This window comes from Bufo bufo, chromosome 4 (assembly GCF_905171765.1).
Source record: "Bufo bufo chromosome 4, aBufBuf1.1, whole genome shotgun sequence".
NCBI lineage: Eukaryota > Metazoa > Chordata > Amphibia > Anura > Bufonidae > Bufo > Bufo bufo.
The window spans coordinates 149443564-149460527 of record NC_053392.1 but is presented as its reverse complement, the minus strand read 5'-3'; the positions used below and the strand labels follow the sequence as shown (position 1 = coordinate 149460527).

The following is a 16964-nucleotide window of genomic DNA, read 5'->3' as shown; positions in this document are numbered from 1 at the left end:
CATACCAGATGTAGTATTCGAATTTGCAATCTCCATTTATAATTTTTTTCAATGCAAAATATCGGCAATATATTTTTCGCGTACGCGCATGCGCAAATGCACTATACTGTACCCAAATGCACTAAAAAGAAAGTATATTGGTATATAACACCCCACTTCAATCAGTTCTTTTGGGGGGCGACTGGTATATCACACCAGTAGAAATTATTTGTTCCAATAACGCTTGTCCCTCTATATACCTGCAGTATCGCAGCAGAACCGCACACAACTGCCGCACAATACAAATGCACTATAATATACTAAAGTATATTATAACATTGTACAAGGAAGGCAATCCATTAGAATATACATAAAGATAAAACGTAACCTTTAATAATTTTACTATGAGGGTCTATTCACACGTCCGTAAGTGTTTTGCGGATCCGCAAAACACGGACACCGGCAATGTGCATTCCGCAATTTGTGGACCGCACATCGCCGGAACTATAATAGAAAATGCCTATTCTTGTCTGCAATTGCGGACAAGAATAGGACATGTTCTATTTTTTTGCAGAAACGGAAGCACAGATGCGGACAGCACATTCCGGCCCCATTGAACATGAATGGGTCTGCACCCGTTCCGCAAAATTGCGGAACAGATGCGGACCCATTTTGCGGACGTGTGAATGGAAAAGATATCCCTCAAAATGAAAATAAATTAAATTATTAAAGTTAAAGGGGTTCTGCACTTTGTTTTAACTGATGATCTATCCTCTGGATAGATCATCAGCATCTGATCGGCGGGGGTCCGACACCCAGGACCCCCGCCGATCAGCTGTTTGAGAAGGCAGCAGCGCTCCAGCAGCAGCGCGGCCTTCTCACTGTTTACCGCTGGCCCAGTGACGTCACGACTAGTATCAACTAGCGTGGGTGGGGCCAAGTTCCATTCAAGTGAACAGAGCTTAGCCCCGCCCACACTAATTGATACTAGTCGTGACGTCACTGGGCCAGCGGTAAACTGCGAGAAGGCCGCGGCGCTGCTGGAGCGCCGCTGCCTTCTCAAACAGCTGATCGGCGGGGGTCCTTGGTGTCGGACCCCCGCCGATCAGATGCTGGTGATCTATCCAGAGGATAGATCATCAGTTAAAACAAAGTGCAGAACCCCTTTAAGCAAAAAGCATAGATGTGGTAGGCAATAACAAGTGCTCGGCAGCACTAAATCAGCTGCTCGGCGGCACCAAATCAAAAACCATATGTCCTACCACAATCCGGGGGGTTCCAGTGCACATCCATGAATCTTGGAGGGAAAGCAAAAAACATCTATCCCTGGGCTAGATGATGATGTGGTATTGAAGGACAGGGTGGGCAAAGAACTGTCCCTGATATTGCCCTACAAGGGGGTGCTATTCTGGCCCTGATAGCCTAACCACAGACCACCCACCCTGATAAGAGCGACCCCGCCCGGAACCTTACCCTATATAAAAAATGGCCCTAGTAAGCCCCTAGCCTCTAGGCCCCTGACTTCCAGGTGATCACTATATAGATCTATGTGTTTTTGACTCATTATAAAAGTATATCGCACCCCTCTGTGTATCACACATATAGATAGCACACATATGCTAGTCCTTAAAATGACTTTTGTGGCCCTATTAGCTAGTGTTTGGTGTCCCTAACAGCCTGTCCCTGCTCCACACAGCAACCTCTCCCTACACTGGCAAAACACTGAATGTACAATGGCGGCCAGATCAGGTTTATTTATAAGGTATGGGGTATGTCCATGTGCTGAAATGTCTCAATTGGCTGTCCTGTACCACCTGATGGATGTGTCATGGGTCAAAGTTCTTCACAATGTAAAAGAATATGGCGGGCGCGAATTTCTCCATATGTTCGCATGTTCGGCGAATCGCGAACACACAAAGTTCACCGCGAAATGACCGCAGGGCGAACCGCAAGGCCATCTCTACCATCCACCATGCACAGTCACATCTTGCGCTCCCAGGAAATCGGCACATGGCTCCGCATTGTGGACTTTTTTTTAACGTGGGAGCAACGCCGTCAGAACCCACAAAGCCACACTCTCGGTGCGCCACATCCTGCCTCTTCTCCTTCTCCTCTCTCCTCCCATTTGTCCTCCACTCCACCTTCCACCATGCCGTTGTCGCGTTCATCTGGCACAACGCAGGCTTCCGTGGCCCAAATGTTCAAACGTAAAAAAATTATAATGTGTATGCACCCCCAAAGACACCACCACCACCACCATAGCCCCTACACTTAAGTCAGAAGAATTGTTTTCCCATCCATTCCCATACCTTACCGATGTGCAGCAAAGGCCACCACACAGCGGTCTGACGACAGTACCAAACTCAGCCCAAGGAGGGTGGTCCCTGCTGTTGCTGCCTACTCCGAGATCTCTAATGTCAGTGGTGGTGGAGGTGACGATGATGACGTGACGATGGACGTCACGTGGGTGCCCACAAGAGAGGAAGAGGAGGGGAGTTCAGAGGGAGAGATGGAGCAGCAGATAGGGAGGAGAAGGAGGAGAAGCAGGCAGAACTCGCAGTGCACAGGAGGCAAAAAGCAGACTGCAAATGTATCTGGAGCGAGCCATTCACCATGCAAGGTCACATCTTGCGCTCCCTGGACGCCGGCACATGGCTCTGGAGTCTGGGCTTTTTTTAACGTGTCAGCTGCTGATAACAGTGTTGCCATCTGCAGCCTGTGCTGTCAGCGCATAAGTCGCGGTAAGCCCAACACTCACCTAGGGACGACCGCCTTAAGAAGGCACCTGGCCTCCCATCACCGAGCCCAGTGGGAGCAACGCAGTCAGAACCCACAAAGCCACACTCCTAGCGCTCCATATGAGACAAGTCAGCAGGAGTCTGAAGAGGAGTCAGTGGCGGATGATGGCTGGGGGGAGGAGGAGCAAGAAGAGCACGCTTTGAGCAGGACTTCAAACTTTTAGGGGATCCATGGTGTTGTCCGTGGCTGGGGGGAGGAGACCAAGGACGACATTCTGCTGGGCGATGAGCCAGAGCGAGGGCGCTCCACCGCTTCTAATTTAGTGCAAATGGGGGCCTTCAAACTCCAGTGTTTGAAGAGGGACCCCTTATAAAAAGTATAAAGGTCAAGGACCTGTACTGGGTGGCAACGTACTTAGACCCCCGGTACAAACACAAAATGACGGACATGTTAACAGCATAACAGAGGGCTGTCAGAATGCAGCATTTCCAAGCTTAGTGCGAGAGATGCTGCATTCTGCTGTTGCGGGCATTGGCAGAGGAATTTCCACCCACAGCGAAACAGGTGCGGGTACCAATCCTACCGCGCCTGCAGAAAGAGGGCTGTTTTAAGATGTGTTGGTCACTTCGGATATGAGATCATTCTTGCAGCCAACCCATCGACAGCCGCCCTCCGGATCCAGCCTCAGGGAATGCCTAGACCGACAGGTGTCTGACTATATCGGGTTAATGGCCGATGTAGACGCTCTGATAAGCGAGGAACCCCTTGACTACTGGTGTGCAGGCTTTACCTGTGGCCAGAGCTGGCACAATTTGCCATAGAACTCTTGGCTTGCCCCTCGTCGAGTGTCCTGTCCAAAAGGACGTTCAGCGCAGCAGGGGGGATTGTGACCGATAAGCGCACTCGCTTAGCTCACGACAGTGTGGACTACCTCACATTTTTTAAAATGAATGAGGCATGGATATCGGAGGAATTCAACACCTGTGATGACCATGTGTAATTGAATTTCCTGATGCCAGCCCACACATATCCGCGACCACACAGAACAAAGAATGGTCCTTGCCTTATATATATACAGCTGCATAAAAGGCTTTTTTTGTCAGGTGAATGCCTAATTTTTGGGGCCTGTACTGGCCAACAGTTACATGTTTATCCTGTGACTGCCAAATTTACCTCCAGACACAGAATCCAAAGTTCTTTGCTGTCAGGGGAATGCCTATTGCCTAATTTTTGGGGCCTGTACTGGCCGACAGTTACATATTTATCCTGTGACCACCAAATGTACCTCCAGCCACAGAATCCAAAGTTCTTTGCTGTCAGGCGAATTCCTATGCTTTATTTTTTTGGTGCCTGTACTGGCCGACAGTTACATATATATCCTGTGACCGCATGGTGTCATACAAACCCAATTAACTCAAATAAATCTACGATAATAAAACAGACAACTCTGAAATAATGAATAATAATAACTTTATTAAGTACTATTATATATTTGAAATATAAGGCCACAGTGTTTTATGTAATCCGGTTAAATCATTCCAACTCTATCCCTGTAATATATCAACCAATTAGAACAACCATACTATCATTAATTAACTAAAAACAAATAGTCCGCTTCCTCTAGCGACTATTACCCCCAACCGCCATACGACAAAATTGGCCATATGGCTAAACCACACCGTAGCCGAACTCAATTAAATTCTGCAGACCGACATTCAGGATGTCTAATCCAATGTTGGAAAGTGGTAACCTATCAATGTCATATAAACCAGGTAAAAATCCCTCTAACTCAGAATGTCTATAAGATAAATAATTACGTTTTAACATAAATTTACCAATATTCCTATTCACCCGAATTCTGATTTTTTCAAGAAATTTTTAGCCTAAATAACTCCACTCGAATCTAGGAAAAATTTCAGAATAAGCCAAAACTACCCTTGGCAGAAGTTTTTGAATTTCCAAAATGGAATTTTTTAATTCATTAATAAGTAAGTGCGACTCTGTCCAAATCGTCAGAACCAACATGCAATATGAACAAATTAGGAAGTGGACAAGGTCGCATAAGAAACAAAACCAAACTACAAATCTGACTAACTAGTAAATCAGGAATCCCTTTCCAATAAATTTTAATACCATTACCCAAACCCAGGTTGTCAGAATTGAATCTCTGAACAGACCAATAGGAAGCTTCTGTAATGATCTCCGTTCCTATAATCCATATGGTTCTCCATTCTGAAACGAAATTAGTACAAGAGATCAGGTCTAATATACATTTTAAACCTGTTAGATGACCATCTTCCTATCTTTTTTATAATTTTATCATGTAGACCAATTTTATAAGCATAAGTCGCAGCTCCAATGCGGAATGAATGAATAAATGCAGATATTTTTCTATTGTCCAGGCCAAAATTATTTTTGCATTTTTTTAACATAAAGTTAAAGGGGTTCTGCACTTTGTTTTAACTGATGATCTATCCTCTGAATAGATCATCAGTTTCTGATCGTCAGGGGTCCGACACCCGGCTTTCTCACTGTTTACCGCTGGCCCACTGACGTCACGACTAGTATCAACTAGCGTGGGCGCGGCTAAGCTCCGTTCCCTTGAATGTATTTAGTTAATGGTGAAAAATCTAAATGCATAAATAAGGGTCAGGCTGAGTACCTCTAATTTTTAACCAATCCCCTAAAGCTCGAACAGGGCAAATAACCGAATTGGAAATCTTACTTAAAAACAACCAGACTCCTTTACCCGACTGATCTGTTTTGGATTTTTTGACAAAAATGTGTAATTTATTATGACAAATACAAATGTCATCGATATATATAATGGTGACTCTGCCCTAATATTTGCAGCTACTATCTCACTGATGCGAAGAGCACCGAAGAATGACACAATGAAAGCAGCCTTGAACCACAAAGATTCATAACTAGAGGAGCAAATGGATGGTAAGAAACTGACAAACTGCTTTAAATGATCTATAGATAAAGGACAAGTTCTCAGAATTTTAGGAGTGGTTTTACTAGCACCTTTAATAATTTGGAAAATTATTCCAAAATTTTTGGAAATAGGAAATTCCAGACAAAATTTTTCGACTGTAATTACCTTTCTTTCCATTTCTTAAAAGATTGTCTACAAAATGAATTGCTGGGACCACATTTTTGCCAGAATAATTGTAAATAAGCAAAATACCAATCGATTTCCAGATTTCCTAAGGGCATGGTATCCCATCTCCTTCGGCATTGGGAACTAATTTTCGGAACAGCGAGAATCTCTGTCGTGATAAAGAATCGGCAATGATGTTAGATTTACCCTCGACATATCTTGCCTTCAACCAAATAATATTATTTAGACATATTAATACAATATGCCTCAAAATATTAATAACAGCGTCTGATTTTGCAGATAAGCAATTGAAACGACTCCTTTGTTGTCAGAAAAAAGAAGCATACGCTTGTTCCGAAAATGAACCTTCCAGATAGCTAAGGAGACCAATACAGGGAAAAGTTCAAGAAAATTTATATTTTTAATAATCGGACTGTGAAACCAATCAGTCGGCCAACTTTCTGCCGACCATTGTTTGTTAAAAAATTCCCCGTAGCCTATAGAGGCTGCGGAATCTGTGACCAACTGTAAAGAATCCGAATCAATGAATTCCTCCTGCCATAGTGAATTCCCATTGAATCTGTCTAAAAAACTTAACCATAGAGAAATATCCTCTCTCAACTGTCTGGTCAAGCAAATATGATCATGAGGATTCTTTTTCCCAGCCATGGCATAAAGTCTTTTGGAAAAAATTCTCCCCATAGGTACTACTCGTGAGATAAAGTTTAAAGAACCTAGGGCAGATTGTAGTTTTCTTAAAGTACATTTCTTAGATGCCAATAAATTATTCAAAACAATTGTTGTAGAAAGGATTTTTTCCTCGGGTATCCTAAAAATCATGTTCTCAATATCAATTTCGATACCTAAAAATGTAATAATTTGCGTCGGGTAAACCGTTTTTTCCTCCACTATTGGAATGTTAAAATGATTAGCAATGCACTTAAAAGTGTTTAATAAGTGGATACAATTGTCAGATGAGGGTTTGCCAATAAATAAAAAGTCGTCTAAATAGTGAAGAACGTAACCTCCACTATAATGAGATTCCACCATCCATTGTAAGGGCTCATTCAGACGGCCGTATGCTGTCCGCAAAAATACTGAATGCTATCCGTTTTTTTGCGGATCCGCAAAAAAAATGAAACATGTCCTATACTTGTCCGTGAAAATCAGGACATGGCCCCATTGAAGTCTATGGGTCCGCAAAAATACTGAATGCTATCCGTTTTTTTGCAGATCCGTTTTTTTGCGGATCCGCAAAAAAACGGATAGCATTCAGTATTTTTGCGGACAGCATACGGCCGTCTGAATGAGCCCTAAGAATGAGGAAAAGGCCTCAAAATAAAAGCATGACAACGAAAATCCCATGGGTAGGGCTTTATCGCAATAAAATTTCCCGTCAAAATGAAAACCAAGAGAATTATAGCCCAATGGATTTATCGGTAATAACCGAAAAGCGGACTTAATATAGTTTTTTGCTAAAAGGGCAAATCTACCCGCTTTCCTCAATAACGATAAGGCTTCATCAAAGGAAGAGTAATGAACTGAAGCTGAATCCTTATTTATTGAATCATTTAATGAGAAATATTTTGGATATGACAGGTTATGAATTAATCTGAAACTATTCGGTTCTTTTTTGGGAACCAAACCTAGTGGAGAAATTCTAAAATTCTCAAAAGGGCGTGAAGAAAAAGGACCAGCCACGCTGAATTCTGCAATTTCCTCTGAATTCTGCAATTTTTTCCAAAACAACATCCCTATGAGTATAAACAGATTTTAAATTATTAACGATAATACAACCGGAACCATTAAATGGTGTACATAAAAACTATTTGAAAAGCTTTAAATTAATAACTGAGCTTTCTCCTTGTTTGGGTACCATTTTATACATTAAATAAGCCTTGACAGCCTCATTGGAGTCACCTGTTCTATTGAACTCTTTGCTGAGTTGTTGACCATGTTTCCTGAAGCATTTTGTGGCAGGATGAGTTCCAGCACAGAAAGTGCATTCATGTTTATACTTACAGTTTGCTTGCCACTTACAAGAAGTCTCATCATATGCGAAGCAAACTCCTCTTTCTGGTATATGCTGACGAAAATTGTTAGATCTTTGTGGTAGCATTAAATTTAACCAAAGTCCCACATCTTTATGACTCCGTTGAGTTCAGGGTAAACGGATAACTTCTGACAAAAAGATTCGTCATAAACACACCAAGCAAATCCGCCAAAACTCCTGTACACCTCCAAAATACTATCAAGATGGTGAAACAATCCACTGCAATGCATTGGATGTTTCTCGCCGAGCACAGCTCTAAAAGGGATTTTTGAGGACTTCTCTTTTTTTCGTCCTCGTCTTTCATGTCAAATTTTAAATTCTCCTTAGATGAGGGGAGCAAAGAAAAAATATCTATATAATCCCTGTTCCAAATTTTTTCTTTCACTTGATTAGGTAAGTGAAAACCTAACAGCGATAATTGACAAGGCAAAGTTTCTTTCATAGAAAAAAAAAAAAGAAGGCAGTAAATGTTTGTCCTTGAATGTCTTAGAAGACTCAGGTATGATTTGACAATCAGACTCAGCAATTACACTTGAAGTGGACCACGCTGACTCCTGAATCACACCTGAGTCCTTCTGAGACATGAAAGTTAAATATTCCTCAAATAATTTAAACTTATCCAAATTTAACCCTTCCAACATTGGCTTGTTATACAGTGATGGTCAGTTCACAGTGTTCGCCAGCGAACACATGCGGGCTGCCATCTTGACTCACCCATCCGGCGATGCACAGGTAAGCCCTTACCTATGCCTGTGCCGGGATCCCGGGATCCCGTCTGAAATCAAATGCGGTCACCAGGAGCAGGCAGTTCCGAGAACAGCCCGATGAAGGCCCCCGGCGGCTGTTCTCGGAACTGCATGCTCCCGGTGACCGAATTTGATTTCAGACCGGCTCCTGGCACAGGCATAGGTAAGGGCTTACCTATGCATCGCCGGACGGGTGAGTCAAGATGGCAGCCCGCATGTGTTCGCTGGCGAACACTGCGAACTGACCATCACTGTTGTTATATACAATAGACTGAGGAATATTAGCGCCCTGTAAATCACAGTCACTATTTAATACAGACAAAAAATGCTCACCATCGCGCAGGTTAACGTTTTCTCTAACCTCCGTTGCAGCTCGTGAACTCCTCACAGCTGTTATTGGTGATCTCTGAGAAGCGGTGGTGCGCAGCCGTTGATCCTTGCTCGCGCAGAGTGGTGCAGAAGCTAATTTACTCCTGCACCTTTTTCTGTCCAGAGAAGGGGAGAACGATCTCTTCTCTCTTCTCTGCCTCTTCTTAGGAGGGGAGGGGGTAAGTGCCAAGCCGGCGGGAGGCAACACGATGCTTCTTGAATTCCCGTCAATCTCTGCGCTCCCGAGATGAGTGGGAGGGCAGACTGGATTAGAAGATAGCTGATTAGGTAATTCCAACGCACTGCTGTCTTGCTGAAGACAGGAACGGAGCCACGCTTCACCACCCGAAGCCTTCTGAATCAATTGTTTCAGCAATTCTTCCATGATGCAGCCGGATACAGGTCCAGATTCTTTGATGTGTCAGACGCTACTGCGAAAACACTAACTGCTACTTTCCTCTTATAGGATCCACGAGCAGGACTGTTAGAGTGATCTCCAATCAAACTTATCTTCACCTGTACAAGGACCCTTACAGACTGCACCAACAAGCATCTGTGACTCAGGTAAGTAAACTAATGCATACCTATATTGCGCATGCAAGATTAGGGTTCATGACACCATGTCCACCCTTCTTTCATCCGCAACAAGTTCTGATAATAATGTACCTCCAGCAACAGAATCCAAAGTTCTTTGCTGTCAGGTGAATGCCTATTGGCTAATTTCTGGGGCCTGTACTGGCCGACAGTTACATATTTATCCTGTGACCGCTTAATGTACCTCAGCCACAGAATCCAAAGTTCTTTTCTGTCAGGTAAATGTCTATTGCCTAATTTTTGGGGCCTGTACTGGCCTACAGTTAAATTTTTTATCTCTAGCCACATAATCACACCCTTGTCTCACTCCTCTGCCTCTCATTATGGTGGCGTACGAACCGCATTCACCATGAGGACTTTCTATTGTCACAGGGTCATGTGACTGTGCCCCCCACCCCATACTATGCCCCTCACGCCGTACTGTGCCCCCTTATACCCTGCATTGTGCCCTCTTACCACATCTTGTGCAGTGCCCTTAGTCATTCCCTGTACTGTGCTCTCTTTTACCCTTTTATCCGGTCACGGTATGGCGGTATTATCCGGTCACTTTACAGAGGTGTTATCCAGTCAATGTATGGCGTGGTATCCAATAACTGGATGGCCATAACTGTATCCCTTTCCCTGCCCACGCCATAATTTTTTAGACCTGGAATGAGCGGGAAAAATATGCAGATTGTGGTGCTAAGGAACTGTGCACCACAATCTGTGTCAGAAATATGGCTAACATAGATGTATTTCTATATAATAAATTACCACCTAATTGTATTATTATTCGGGGGTAGGGCTAATATCTTTATGTCTGTGAAGGTTCTCATTTATTCAGGTCATGGTATATCTGTAAATATGGTATATCTAATATAAAGATATTATCTGTAAAGAATAAATCAAGGCACTCAGAATTGAGAAAGCTCGTTGGAAGAACAAGTGAAACGTTTTCAAGAAATCTACAGTAAGTCCAGTTGCCTTGATTTATTCTTTACAGATAATATATTTATATTATATAGATTCTAGTGTATTATACTGTGCCCTGTATTTCCCAGAAGAAAATGATCCTTGGGAAACACAGTCCTCATACCTGACCACCAGGACCAGGTAGCGCTCTGTCAGTACATGGCGGCCTCCCCTCTCCGCCACGCTGCTCGGATGTGTACTGGTGCTTATTCTGACACTAGGGCTAGGTTCACATCCTATTTTTGCCATCCATTTAATGCATACCAAAAATGTATGCGTTAACTTATACCTCAGACTGATGCCGTACAGTGGCGTCCATTCACCATACAGTTCCATGGTAGAAATTTTTTTTACGTTAATGCATGCATTTTTTTTAATGGACTCTGCAGTATACAGCAGGCGGCGCAGGCAAGTGACGTAAGTGAGGGACGCGCGAGCCGCCCGGCCTGCCTGCCGGCACTGTACAGAAGCTGTTGGGATGTAAGGTACTATTAGGAGTTGGGGGGCATGTTTAATAACTATTAATTGAATAAGACATCTTATATTAGTATACCGGAGCGGCGGGGGGATCTGTGGATGACATTTTTATGGGGGACATCTGTGGATAGCACAGTTATGGGCTGGGGGGGTCTGTGGATGGCACAGTTATGGGCTGGGGGGTCTGTGGATGGCACTGTTATGGGGTGGGGGGGTCTGTGGATGGCACATATATAACAGTGCCACCCACAGATCCCCCCTGTAACAGTGCCACCCACAGATCCCCCTGTAACAGTGCCATCCACAGATCCCCCCTGTAACAGTGCAAGCCACAGTTCCCCCCATAACAGTGTCCGTCATCCACAGATCCCCCCCCATAATAGTGTCCGCCATCCACAGATCCCCCATAACAGTGTCCGTCATCCACAGATCCCCCCATAACAGTGTCCGTCATCCACAGATCCCCCCATAACAGTGTCTGTCATCCACAGATCACCATTAGTTCCAAACCCACCAAACACACAGCACACCTTTTGGTTAAAAATATTTTTTTTCTTATTTTCCTCCCCAAAAACCTAGGTGCGTCTTATGGGCCGGTGCGTCTTATAGGGCAAAAAATACGGTATATTTTTTCCCTTTAAGAATGTATTTGAACAATAAATAAAGCTAGATCCATTTGTTGATAAGAACTAATATTTTGACAAAAAAAAAATGAAATAAAAAGTATTTTAAGTTCTTAATCAGATGATACAGGCAATTAAAAACATGGGTCAAATACGTCCCTTGGTCCTTAAAGGGGCCATAAAAATGGCCCCTGATTAAAATACATATTTTTTTGTGGGACTTTTTGCCAATGATCCCCCTCTGGTATATCACTGTCCATGTTGCGGGACTATTTGTGCACTCATAGTTTGTATTTGGTGGCTGCAAATATGACATGAAGGTTTTTCAGGTTCGCCTGCAATTAAAGTCAATGGGCGCGATGCGAACGCAGGACAGGAGAAGTGGTACTGTGCAGTGTCTATATATATATATAGAATAAGAGCAGATCCTGATAATTAGACCCAGACCCAGATATTGGAGATATGATAGGCGACGCGCCATTGATTACATACAGGCGTGGACGCAGTTTGAGAGATCGCTTGGTCCACAGCTTCTTTCAGGGTCCTATTACATCTACATGGCTGAGTACCAGCCTCAAAGGGACCTTCCGTTGTGGCGGGTGCGTGGCTTGCCCTGCAATTCGGACTGGCGCGACATTTATTTGCAGCGTCACTGAACGGAGATTTAATATTAGATCTTTTGTAAATTGTAAGACGAGAGGCCTGGTATACTTGGCCACCTGTGTATGCGGAAAACAATATGTGGGTAAAACCACAAGGGAATTCCGCAGAAGAGTAGCAGAACACCTAAATGACATCCGGAATGGGGCTGATACCCCTATCGCCAGACATATGTCAACTGTACATAATGGTGATGCGGATGCCATTAAATTTCAGGCTGTGGAGGTGGTTAGAAGATCGCCAAGAGGAGGCGACTTTGATAGGCGTCTGTTGCAAAAAGAGACACAGTGGATCTACCGCCTATATGCGCTCCAACCTCATGGATTGAATGAATATAACTCCTTTGCGTGTTTTCTATAACCTACATGACAAGAGAGTGCAGCAGGGGTATAAGTAGATCCCTGTGTCTCAGGAGTATTATGCATTGGACAGCTTATCATTAATAAATTAATATTTGACTCGCTTTTGTGTCACCACCTGAGATCAATAAGACTGCATGGTCCCTTTAAGAGGTGACCCTGCGTCATTGTGTTGTCCGTTACCGATTGATGTCCTCAACAGGAGGAACTGATGACCACTCAGCAGTCCTCATCCCGATCGCTGCTGTACTGTGCCACTGGATCAAGTGAGCCGCCGTATGCATCAGCTCTATCTTTAATGTATGAATGTTGTGACATTCATCTGGGCCCGCCTCATAGAGGGGGCGGTACAATGGGGGCGGGACGGATGATGCGGCGGTGCCGCGCCTCCCGCAATCTCATTGGCCGCCCTGAAGGCGTGACTCAGCAGAGGGGAGGAGGACTCTCCTTATATTCTGTGCACTTGAGCGGCCGCGTTCGGCCACCTCGTACTGACAGCTGCAGCCTCTGTCACGGAGGCTTAGCAGCTTTGACCATTTGTCCATGTAACCACAGAATTATGCTCCTGACGAGCCAAATATGGTGAAACGCGTCGAGCGTGGTGTGGGGATAAATCAATGATCTTACTGCTTGTTTGTGCTCACACTGCAGTTGAGGTCTGCGGTTCTCAGCCCTCTGCAGCTGATGAGCAAATGCAATCAAGCTTTCTGTTCCACCCAGCTTAGCCTAGTGTCCCTTGATTCGTGCCTGCAGAGCCGACACTCAGACATCTGATTCACCCTGAACGGATGGTTCCAGTGAGGTCGGCTTCTGCAGGCAGATGTTTATCAATGGATTAGTCCATCTTAAATTTAGTTTAGGGCACTATTAGCTGGGATTGGTTCAGAGCACTTTTGACCGCGCCACAGTGCATACTTCTGGTGGATTGGATCTAGCACGGCCCTATGGCCTTATGATCCAGCTTGTAGTATAGCACTAGTTGCGGCACTTCTAGTGACTCCATCTATAGCCGCATGTACCACAATCTGCGGCTCCATAGGTCCATATCATCGACCGTACACTGGTTAGATGGTGCTCTAGTATTTTAATATAGGTAGTTTCCTTTCCCTTTTCTTGTGTTGAATCAATAAAATATTAGTTTTAACAGTAATATAGCGTTCCAAACGACAGTGATATAATTTTGATAGGTGGAACGTATACCTCATACCAGTTATATCAGTGAAATACAGATCCTGATAATTACATCCAGTATACACGACAGGAGAAGTGGCATATATACTGAATAAGAGCAGATGCTGAGATTTACACCCAGTATACAGGACAAGAGAAGAAAAAATAATAATATAATAATAATATATATATATACACTGCTCAAAAAAATAAAGGGAACACAAAAATAACACATCCTAGATCTGAGTTAATTAAATATTCTTCTGAAATACTTTGTTCTTTACATAGTTGAATGTGCTGACAACAAAATCACACAAAAATTAAAAATGGAAATCAAATTTTTCAACCCATGGAGGTCTGGATTTGGAGTCACACTCAAAATTAAAGTGGAAAAACACACTACAGGCTGATCCAACTTTGATGTAATGTCCTTAAAACAAGTCAAAATGAGGCTCAGTAGTGTGTGTGGCCTCCACGTGCCTGTATGACCTCCCTACAACGGCTGTGCATGCTCCTGATGAGGTAGCGGATGGTCTCCTGAGGGATCTCCTCCCAGACCTGGACTAAAGCATCTGCCAACTCCTGGACAGTCTGTGGTGCAAGCGGATAGGAGAACGTTGGTGGATAGAGCGAGACATGATGTCCCAGATGTGCTCAATTGGATTCAGGTCTGGGGAACGGGCGGGCCAGTCCATAGCATCAATGCCTTTGTCTTGCAGGAACTGCTGACACACTTCAGCCACATGAGGTCTAGCATTGTCTTGCATTAGGAGGAACCCAGGGCCAACCGCACCAGCATATGGTCTCACAAGGGGTCTGAGGATCTCATCTCGGTACCTAATGGCAGTCATGCTACCTCTGGCGAGCACATGGAGGGCTGTGCGGCCCTCCAAAGAAATGCCACCTCACACCATTACTGACCCAATGCCAAACCGGTCATGCTGGAGGATGTTAGAGGCAGCAGAACGTTCTCCACGGCGTCTCCAGACTGTCGCGTCTGTCACATGTGCTCAGTGTGAACCTGCTTTCATCTGTGAAGAGCACAGGGCGCCAGTGGCGAATTTGCCAATCTTGGTGTTCTCTGGCAAATGCCAAACGTCCTGCACGGTGTTGGGCTGTAAGCACAACCCCCACCTGTGGACGTCAGGCCCTCATATCACCCTCATGGAGTCTGTTTCTGACCGTTTGAGCATACACATGCAGATTTGTGGCCTGCTGGAGGTAATTTAGCAGGGCTCTGGCAGTGCTCCTCCTGTTCCTCCTTGCACAAAGGCAGAGGTAGCGGTCCTGCTGCTGGGTTGTTGTCCTCCTACGGCCTCCTCCACGTCTTCTGATGTACTGGCCTGTCTCCTGGTAGCGCCTCCATGCTCTGGACACTACGCTGACAGACACAGCAAACCTTCTTACCACAGCTCGCATTGATGTGCCATCCTGGATAAGCTGCACTACCTGAGCCACTTGTGTGGGTTGTAGACTCCGTCTCATGCTACCACTAGAGTGAAAGCACCGCCAGCATTCAAAAGTGACCAAAACATCAGCCAGGAAGCATAGGAACTAAGAAGTGGTCTGTGATCACCACCTGCAGAACCACTTCTTTATTGGGGGTGTCTTGCTAATTGCCTATAATTTCCACCTGTTGTCTATCCCATTTGCACAACAGCATGTGAAATTGATTGTCACTCAGTGTTGCTTCCTAAGTGGACAGTTTGATTTCACAGAAGTGTGATTGACTTGGAGTTACATTGTGTTGTTTAAGTGTTCCCTTTATTTTTTTGAGCAGTGTGTATATATATATATATATATATATATATATAGTCCTTTATACTGGGTATATAGTGTTATATTGTGACATAGCAAGGGGTATTATTTGGGATGGCAGGTATTTTCCTCCCAACATGGGAGGCTGGGCTGATTTCCAGCCAGGTGTGATTAAATACCGAGCTGGAGTTTAAAGGGCTTCTGTCACCCCACTAAACTTTTTTTTTTTTTTTTGCTTACTTATAATCCCCACACTGCGATTTATGCCTACATAATCTAATTAATCATTTTGGTCCTGTAGATTTTGTTTAAAACATGCTTTTAAAATATGCAAATTACCTTGCTACCAGCAAGTAGGGTGGCTACTTGCTGGTAGCAGCCGCATCCTCCGATCCTAAAGACGCCCCCTCCGCATTGTGATTGACAGGGCCAGGGAACGGAACCGTTCTCTGCTGGCCCTGCCTGTTTGCATTCAAAATCTTGCGCCTGCGCCGCGGCCGTACCTGTCTTCAATCGGCGCAGGCGCACTGAGAGGCGGCCGCTCGCTCGGCCGCTCCATCCTCAATGCGCCTGCGCCGGGTGTGGATGTGACATTATCGGCGCAGGCGCATTGAGGAGGGAGCGGCCGAGTGAGCGGCCGCCTTTCAGTGCACCTGCGCCGATTGAAGACAGGTACGGCCGCGGCGCAGGCGCCAGATTTTGAATGCAAACAGGCAGGGCCAACAGAGAACGATTCCGTTCCCTGGCCCTGTCAATCACAATGCGGAGGGGGCGTCTTTAGCCGCCCTACTTGCTGGTAGCAAGGTAATTTGCATATTTTAAAAGCATGTTTTAAACAAAATCTACAGGACCAAAATGATTAATTAGATTATGTAGGCATAAATCGCAGTGTGGGGATTATAAGTAAGCAAAAAAAAAAAAAAAAACGGTTTAGTGGGGTGACAGAAGCCCTTTAAGTGCCGCTCCGGGTTTTGGCAGCACCTGGCTATTCTTTAAATAGGCAGCTGGGCTCAGCAGCTGAGTCTCTGTTTTGGGATCAGAAGCATGGTGTTGTGCTGGATGGTTAAGAGCCGCATGAGGGCTGCATGCTGGGAAACAGGCCCCCAAAAGCCTGCTGTGAACTGCCGGGGATAAAACGGCTAGCAAGGTGACGTGTCTGTTCTATGGACTTCTCATTGTGTGAATTAACACAGAGACTGTAATAAGTAGTTTTTCTTTTGCCTTTTGTGTGAATAAACACTGACATTTTGATTTACCAACTTGTTTTGCCTCTGTACTGCGTCCGCTTACCCTGCCTACCAGAGCAAATCCTCACAATATGTACAGATGTAGACACGTACACATAGACACACACACACACAGACACTTATTTACTTACAAGCT

At 44.6% G+C, this 16964-nt stretch overlaps 1 protein-coding gene across 5 annotated transcripts in view; it reads left to right on the top strand.

The window, feature by feature from the left end:
- Positions 1-16964, top strand: part of AGTR1 (angiotensin II receptor type 1) — a 262557-nt gene that overhangs the window by 110153 nt on the left and 135440 nt on the right. For 3 of the 5 annotated variants that reach the window (XR_005778221.1, XM_040428037.1, XM_040428038.1), the window contains 2 exons: positions 5572-5664; positions 9456-9553. The gene's annotated coding sequence lies outside the window, so the exon portion shown is untranslated. Of the gene's footprint in view, positions 1-5571; positions 5665-9455; positions 9554-15026; positions 15031-16964 lie in introns of all 5 variants that reach the window. The other 2 variants (XR_005778220.1, XM_040428039.1) reach the window with 2 other exon arrangements.